Below are 8,183 nucleotides of genomic sequence, written 5' to 3'. Positions count from 1 at the left end.
AGAGGAGGTCTAAGAGAGGGAGGAAGATGGTGAGCTTGAGTCAGTTAAAAATGTCTGGGGAAAAAAGTGATATGGTTTGTTAATTAGCAACTTTAATCATTCGATGAACAACAGTCGTCACATTAACTAATACAACGTCACGACACTATGTAGCAGCAGTGAGTAGGAGGGAGGTTCCGAGGTGTAAGAAGGGTATGAGACAAAGGAATGTGTAGCATTGGAAAAGTAGTGGTATGTGTTAACTGTAAGGGTGCCCATGGGGCTGGGGATCAGAAGTGTCCTGTGCGAGAGAGGCAGGTTGAGGTTTCCAGGGTTAGAGTAGAGCAGAAGTTGTAATTTGCTGAGGCAGTGAAGAAAGTAGAGGAAGATGGGTCAAGGGGGAGGGATCCTGAGAGGACTGGTGTAGTAGATCTGTACCAGAACAGAAGGAGGGATCCTGAGAGGAGGGGTGTAGTAGATCTGTACCAGAACAGAGGGAGGGATCCTGAGAGGAGGGGTGTAGTAGATCTGTACCAGAACAGAGGGAGGGATCCTGAGAGGAGGGGTGTAGTAGATCTGTACCAGAACAGAGGGAGGGATCCTGAGAGGAGGGGTGTGACTGGTAGATCTGTACCAGAACAGAGGGAGGGATCCTGAGAGGACTGGTGTGGTAGATCTGTACCAGTACAGAGGGAGGGATCCTGAGAGGAGGGGTGTGACTGGTAGATCTGTACCAGTACAGAGGGAGGGATCCTGAGAGGAGGGGTGTAGTAGATCTGTACCAGAACAGAGGGAGGGATCCTGAGAGGAGGGGTGTAGTAGATCTGTACCAGAACAGAGGGAGGGATCCTGAGAGGACTGGTGTGACTAGTAGATCTGTACCAGTACAGAGGGAGGGATCCTGAGAGGAGGGGTGTAGTAGATCTGTACCAGAACAGAGGGATGGATCCTGAGAGGAGGGGTGTAGTAGATCTGTACCAGAACAGAGCAACAAGTGATATATGTTTCAGTAAAGTTGGATCTTCAGCATTTATAACAACGGTTATCAACTGTACTGCAGGGATGGAACGTAAGTCTCAGGAAATAGAGGTTGTGTTGGCAGCTGCAGAGAGGTGTTTGGGTGTGACAGACATCAGACGAGTTACAGGGTGGGTTGAGTGGTGGTGTCCCATCCTCTCAGGTCAGTGGCGGATTTAGGTATAGGCGACATGGGCAGCCGACCAGGGCGACATCTTGCCGAGGGCGACACGAGGCGCCCGCACAACTATTATGATTTGTAATATATTCAGAATGGTGACATTTGCACGAACAGGTTCTCTTCCTTATAAGCGTGTTATTCTATTTGTGTGATATAAGATTTGAGTTATATTTGTGTGTTTTTTTTGTTAGCAATATGGTAATAGTGTAATAATTCAATTCTTATTTTTATTTATATACTAAAAAAATAATTCTAGTTGTCTTTGTTGCTTCTTTTGATTTTTTAAAATCTTAATGTTGTTTATATTTATATAGTGTTATGATTATGTATTTGTGTAGTTCCAAATGTCTGAACACAAATTACAGCTTGTGCAGAATAGTGCTTTAGTAGAATATACAGGATAGTAGAATAGACAGGATAGAAGAATATATAGGATAGTAGTCTATACAGGATAGCAGTCTATACAGGATAGCAGTCTATACAGGATAGTAGTCTATACAGGATAGTAGTCTATACAGGATAGCAGTCTATACAGGATAGCAGTCTATACAGGATAGCAGTCTATACAGGATAGCAGTCTATACAGGATAGTAGTCTATACAGGATAGTAGTCTATACAGGATAGCAGTCTATACAGGATAGCAGTCTATACAGGATAGCAGTCTATACAGGATAGCAGTCTACACAGGATAGTAGTCTACACAGGATAGTAGTCTACACAGGATAGTAGTCTACACAGGATAGTAGTCTACACAGGATAGCAGTCTACACAGGATAGCAGTCTACACAGGATAGTAGTCTACACAGGATAGTAGTCTACACAGGATAGTAGAATATATAGGATAGTAGTCTATACAGGATAGTAGTCTATACAGGATAGTAGTCTATACAGGATAGTAGTCTATACAGGATAGTAGTCTATACAGGATAGTAGTCTATACAGGATAGTAGTCTACACAGGATAGTAGTCTACACAGGATAGTAGTCTACACAGGATAGTAGTCTATACAGGATAGTAGTCTACACAGGATAGTAGTCTACACAGGATAGTAGTCTATACAGGATAGTAATTTATACAGGACCTATAGGTTCATATAGGATAGTAGGTTATACAGGATAGTAGTCTATATAGGATAGTAGTCTATATTATATTATGACAGACCAGCTAGATCTACTGTCTCTATTGTATTATGACAGACCAGCTAGATCTACTGTCTCTATTATATTATGACAGACCAGCTAGATCTACTGTCTCTATTGTATTATGACAGACCAGCTAGATCTACTGTCTCTATTGTATTATGACAGACCAGCTAGATCTACTGTCTCGTATGACAGAATAGCTAGCTCTACTGTCTCTATTATATTATGACAGACCAGCTAGATCTACTGTCTCTATTACATTATGACAGACCAGCTAGATCTGCTGTCTCTATTATATTATGACAGACCAGCTAGTTCTGCTGTCTCTATTATATTATGACAGACCAGCTAGATCTACTGTCTCTATTATATTATGACAGACCAGCTAGATCTACTGTCTCTATTATATTATGACAAACCAGCTAGATATATTACATTATGACAGACCAGCTAGATCTACTGTCTCTGTATTGTATTATGACACACCAGCCAGATCTACTGTCTCGTATGACAGAATAGCTAGATCTACTGTCTCTGTCTCTATTGTATTATGACAGACCAGCTAGATCCACTGTCTCTATTGTATTATGACAGACCAGCTAGATCTACTGTCTCTATTGTATTATGACAGACCAGCTAGATCTACTGTCTCTATTATATTATGACAGACCAGCTAGATCTACTGTCTCTATTATATTATGACAGACCAGCTAGATCTACTGTCTCTATTATATTATGACAGACCAGTTAGATCTACTGTCTCTATTGTATTATGACAGACCAGCTAGATCTACTGTCTCTGTTTCTCTATTATATTATGACAGACCAGCTAGATCTACTGTCTCTGTTATATTATGACAGACGAGCTAGATCTACTATCTCTATTATAGTTTGACAGACCAGCTAGATCTACTGTCTCTATTTCATGACCGACCAACTAGATCTACTGTCTCTATTATATTATGACAGACCAGCTAGATCTACTGTCTTTATTACATTATGACAGACCAGCTAGATCTACTGTCTCTATTATATAATGACAGACCAGCTAGATCTACTGTCTCTATTATATAATGACAGACCAGCTAGATCTACTCTCTCTATTATATTATGACAGACCAGCTAGATCTACGGTCTCTTTGTCTCCATTATATTATGACAGACCAGCTAGATCTGCTGTCTTTATTATATTATGACAGACCAGCTAGATCGACTGTCTCTATTATATTATGACAGACCAGCTAGATCTACTCTCTCTATTATATTATGACCGACCAGCTAGATCTGCTGTCTTTATTATATTATGACAGACCAGCTAGATCGATCCCTTGCTGTCTCTGCCTGGCCGGTTCCCCTCTTTCCACTGGGATTCTCTGCCTCTAACCCTATTACAGGGGCTGAGTCACTGGCTTTACTGGGGCTCTCTCATGCCGTCCCTGGAGGAGGTGCGTCACCTGAGTGGGTTGAGTCACTGGCGCCCCCCCCCCCCCCCCCCCCCCCCCCCCTTAAGTTGTGCCGTGGCGGAGGTCTTTGTGGGCTATACTCAGCCTTGTCTCAGGATGGTAAGTTGGTGGTTGAAGATATCCCTCTAGTGGTGTGGGGGCTGTGCTTTGGCAAAGTGGGTGGGGTTATATCCTTCCTGTTTGGCCCTGTCCGGGGGTGTCCTCGGAGTGGGCCACAGTGTCTCCTGACCCCTCCTGTCTCAGCCTCCAGTATTTATGCTGCAGTAGTTTGTGTCGGGGGGCTAGGGTCAGTTTGTTATATCTGGAGTACTTCTCCTGTCCTATTCGGTGTCCTGTGTGAATCTAAGTGTGCGTTCTCTAATTCTCTCCTTCTCTCTTTCTCTCTCTCGGAGGACCTGAGCCCTAGGACCATGCCCCAGGACTACCTGACATGATGACTCCTTGCTGTCCCCAGTCCACCTGGCTGTGCTGCTGCTCCAGTTTCAACTGTTCTGCCTTATTATTATTCGACCATGCTGATCATTTATGAACATTTGAACATCTTGGCCATGTTCTGTTATAATCTCCACCCGGCACAGCCAGAAGAGGACTGGCCATCCCACATATGCTCTCTCTAATTCTCTCTTTCTTTCTCTCTCTCGGAGGACCTGAGCCCTAGGACCATGCCCCAGGAATACCTGACATGATGACTCCTTGCTGTCCCCAGTCCACCTGACTGTGCTGCTGCTCCAGTTTCAACTATTCTGCCTTATTATTATTCGACCATGCTGGTCATTTATGAACATTTGAACATCTTGACCATGTTTTGTTATAATCTCCACCCGGCACAGCCAGAAGAGGACTGGCCACCCCACATAGCCTGGTTCCTCTCTAGGTTTCTTCCTAGGTTTTGGCCTTTCTAGGGAGTTTTTCCTAGCCACCGTGCTTCTTCACCTGCATTGCTTGCTGTTTGGGGTTTTAGGCTGGGTTTCTGTACAGCACTTTGAGATATCAGCTGATGTACGAAGGGCTAAATAAAATAAATTTGATTGATGATTGATTGATCGACTGTCTCTATAAATGTTATGACAGAACAGCTAGATCTACTGTCTCTTTGTCTCTATTATATTATGACAGCCCAGCTAGATCGACTGTCTCTATTATATTATGACAGACGAGCTAGATCTACTGTCTCTGTGTCTCTATTATATGATGACAGACCAGCTAGATCAACTGTCTCTATTATATTATGACAGACCAGCTAAATCTACTGTCTCTATTATATTATGACAGACCAGCTAGATCTGCTGTCTCTATTATAATATGACAGACCAGCTAAATCTACTGTCTCTATTATATTATGACAGACCAGCTAGATCTGCTGTCTCTATTATATTAAAACAGACCAGCTAAATCTACTGTCTCTATTATATTATGACAGACCAGCTAAATCTACTGTCTCTATTATATTATGACAGACCAGCTAGATCTGCTGTCTCTATTATATTAAAACAGACCAGCTAAATCTACTGTCTCTATTATATTATGAGAGACCAGCTAGATCTGCTGTGTCTATTATATTATGACAGACCAGCTAGATCTGTCTCTGTTTCTCTATTATATTATGACAGACCAGCTAGATCTACTGTCTTTATTACATTATGACAGACCAGCTAGATCTACTGTCTCTGTTTCTCTATTATATTATGACAGACCAGCTAGATCTACTGTCTTTATTACATTATGACAGACCAGCTAGATCTACTGTCTCTATTATATTATGACATACCAGCTAGATCTACTGTCTCTATTATATAATGACAGACCAGCTAGATCTACTGTCTCTATTATATAATGACAGACCAGCTAGATCTACTGTTTCTATTATATTATGACAGACCAGCTAGATCTACTCTCTCTATTATATTATGACCGACCAGCTAGATCTGCTGTCTTTATTATATTATGACAGACCAGCTAGATCGACTGTCTCTATACATTTTATGACAGAACAGCTAGATATACTGTCTCTATACATTTTATGACAGAACAGCTAGATCTACTGTCTCTTTGTCTATTATATTATGACAGCCCAGCTAGATCTACTGTCTATATTATATGATGACAGACCAGCTTGATCGACTGTCTCTATTATATTATGACAGACGAGCTTGATCTACTGACTCTATTATAATATGACAGAACTGCTAGATCTACTGTCTCTATGTCTCTATTATATTATGACAGACCAGCTAGATCTACTGTCTATATTATATGATGACAGACCAGCTTGATCTACTGTCTCTATTATATTATGACAGAGCAGCTAGATCTACTGTCTCTATTACATTATGACAGACCAGCTCGATCTACTGTCTCTATTATAGTATGACAGGCCAGCTAGATCTACTGTCTCTATAATATTATGACAGACCAGCTTGATCTACTGTCTCTATAATATTATGACAGACCAGCTTGATCTACTGTCTCTATTATATTATGACAGAGCAGCTAGATCTACTGTCTCTTTTGTATTAGAGGAGAGTAGTCAATATTGGAAAGTAGTTTACACAGGAGAGTAGTCTATACCTCATAGTAGTCTATACCTCATAGTAGTCTATACAGGATAGTAGTCTATATAGGATAGTAGTCTATACAGGATAGTAGTCTATACAGGATCTATGGGTTCATGTAGGATAGTGGTATATACAGGAAAGTAGTCTATACAGGATCTATAGGTTCATATAGGATAGTAGTATATACATGATAGTAGTCTATACAGGATAGTAGTCTATTCAGGATAGTAGTCTATTCAGGATAGTAGTCTATTCAGGATAGTAGTCTATTCAGGATAGTGGTCTATATAGGATAGTGGTATATACAGGATAGTAGTATATACAGGATAGTAGTCTATACAGGATAGTTGTCTATACAGGATAGTAGTCTATACAGGATAGTAGTCTATACAGGATAGTAGTCTATACAGGATAGTTGTCTATACAGGATAGTAGTCCTATATAGGATAGTAGTCTATATAGGATCTATAGGTTCATATAGTATAGTAGTCTATATATTATGTACTGTATATCTGGTAGACAGACAGGAAGTGTCTTCTGTATATTACTATGTACTGTATAACTGGCAGACAGACAGGAAGTGAAATCATTCAGGAACACTGAGCATCAAAGGTCAAGTCTCATCAGTAAATATTCAATCAATCTATTACAACACAAAAACAGCAGCTAAAGGTTAACACACTCAGACACACACACACACTCAGACACACACACACACACAGACACACACACACACACACACAGACACAGACACACACAGACACAGACTCAGACACAGACACACACACACACACACACACTCACTCACATGTTCTAGATCCATTAAACACACTGGAACAGAAGAAAGTATTCTTGGCATCTCCCCCTCTCTCTGTCTCTCTCTGTCTCTCTCTGTCTCTCTCTGTCTCTCTCTGTCTCTCTCTCTCTGTCTCTCTCTCTGTCTCTCTGTCTCTCTGTGTCTCTGTGTCTCTGTGTCTCTGTGTCTCTGTGTCTCTGTCTCTCAATTAAAATGGCTTTCTTGCTTTTTAAATGTCATATTATTGGCTATGTACAGTAAATAGTTCAAGTACACTCTCTGTCTCTGTCTCTCGCTCACTCACTGTCTCTCTCTCTCTCTCTCTCAATTCAATTCAAGGGCTTTATTGGCGTGGGAAACATGTGTTAACATTGCCAAAGCAAGTGAGGTAGATAATATATAAAGTGAAATGAACAATACAAATTAACAGTAAACATTACACATACAGAAGTTTCAAAACAATAAAGACATTACAAATGTCATATTATATATATATACCTGTCTCTCTGTCTCTCTGTCTCTCTGTCTCTCTGTCTCTCTGTCTCTCTGTCTCTCTCTCCCTCTGTCTTCCTCTCTCTCTCTCTCCCTCTCTCTCCCTCTGTCTTCCTCTCTCTCTCCCTCTCCCTCTCTCTCTCCCTCTGTCTTCCTCTCTCTCTCTCTCTCTCTCTCTCCCTCTGTCTTCCTCTCTCTCTCTCTCTCTCTCTCTCCCTCTGTCTTCCTCTCTCTCTCTCCCTCTCCCTCTCTCTCTCTCTCCCTCTTTCTTCCTCTCTCTCTCTCCCTCTCCCTCTCTCTCTCTCTCCCTCTGTCTTCCTCTCTCTCTCTCTCTCCCTCTCCCTCTCTCTCTCTCTCCCTCTGTCTCTGTCTCCCTCTCTCTGTCTCCCTCTCTCTCTCTCCCTCTCTCTCTCTCCCTCTGTCTTCCTCTCTCCCTCTCTCTCTCGCTGTCTTTCAATTCAAAGGGCTTTCTTGCAATTCAAAGGGCTTTCTTGCAATTCAAAGGGCTTTCTTGCTATTCAAAGGGCTTTCTTGCTATTCAAAGGGCTTTCTTGCTA

The sequence above is a fragment of the Oncorhynchus mykiss genome, chromosome 10 (assembly GCF_057628025.1).
Source record: "Oncorhynchus mykiss isolate SJ-2025 chromosome 10, ASM5762802v1, whole genome shotgun sequence".
NCBI lineage: Eukaryota > Metazoa > Chordata > Actinopteri > Salmoniformes > Salmonidae > Oncorhynchus > Oncorhynchus mykiss.
The sequence above is the reverse complement of the archived record's forward strand: the minus strand, read 5'-3'. Positions refer to the sequence as shown.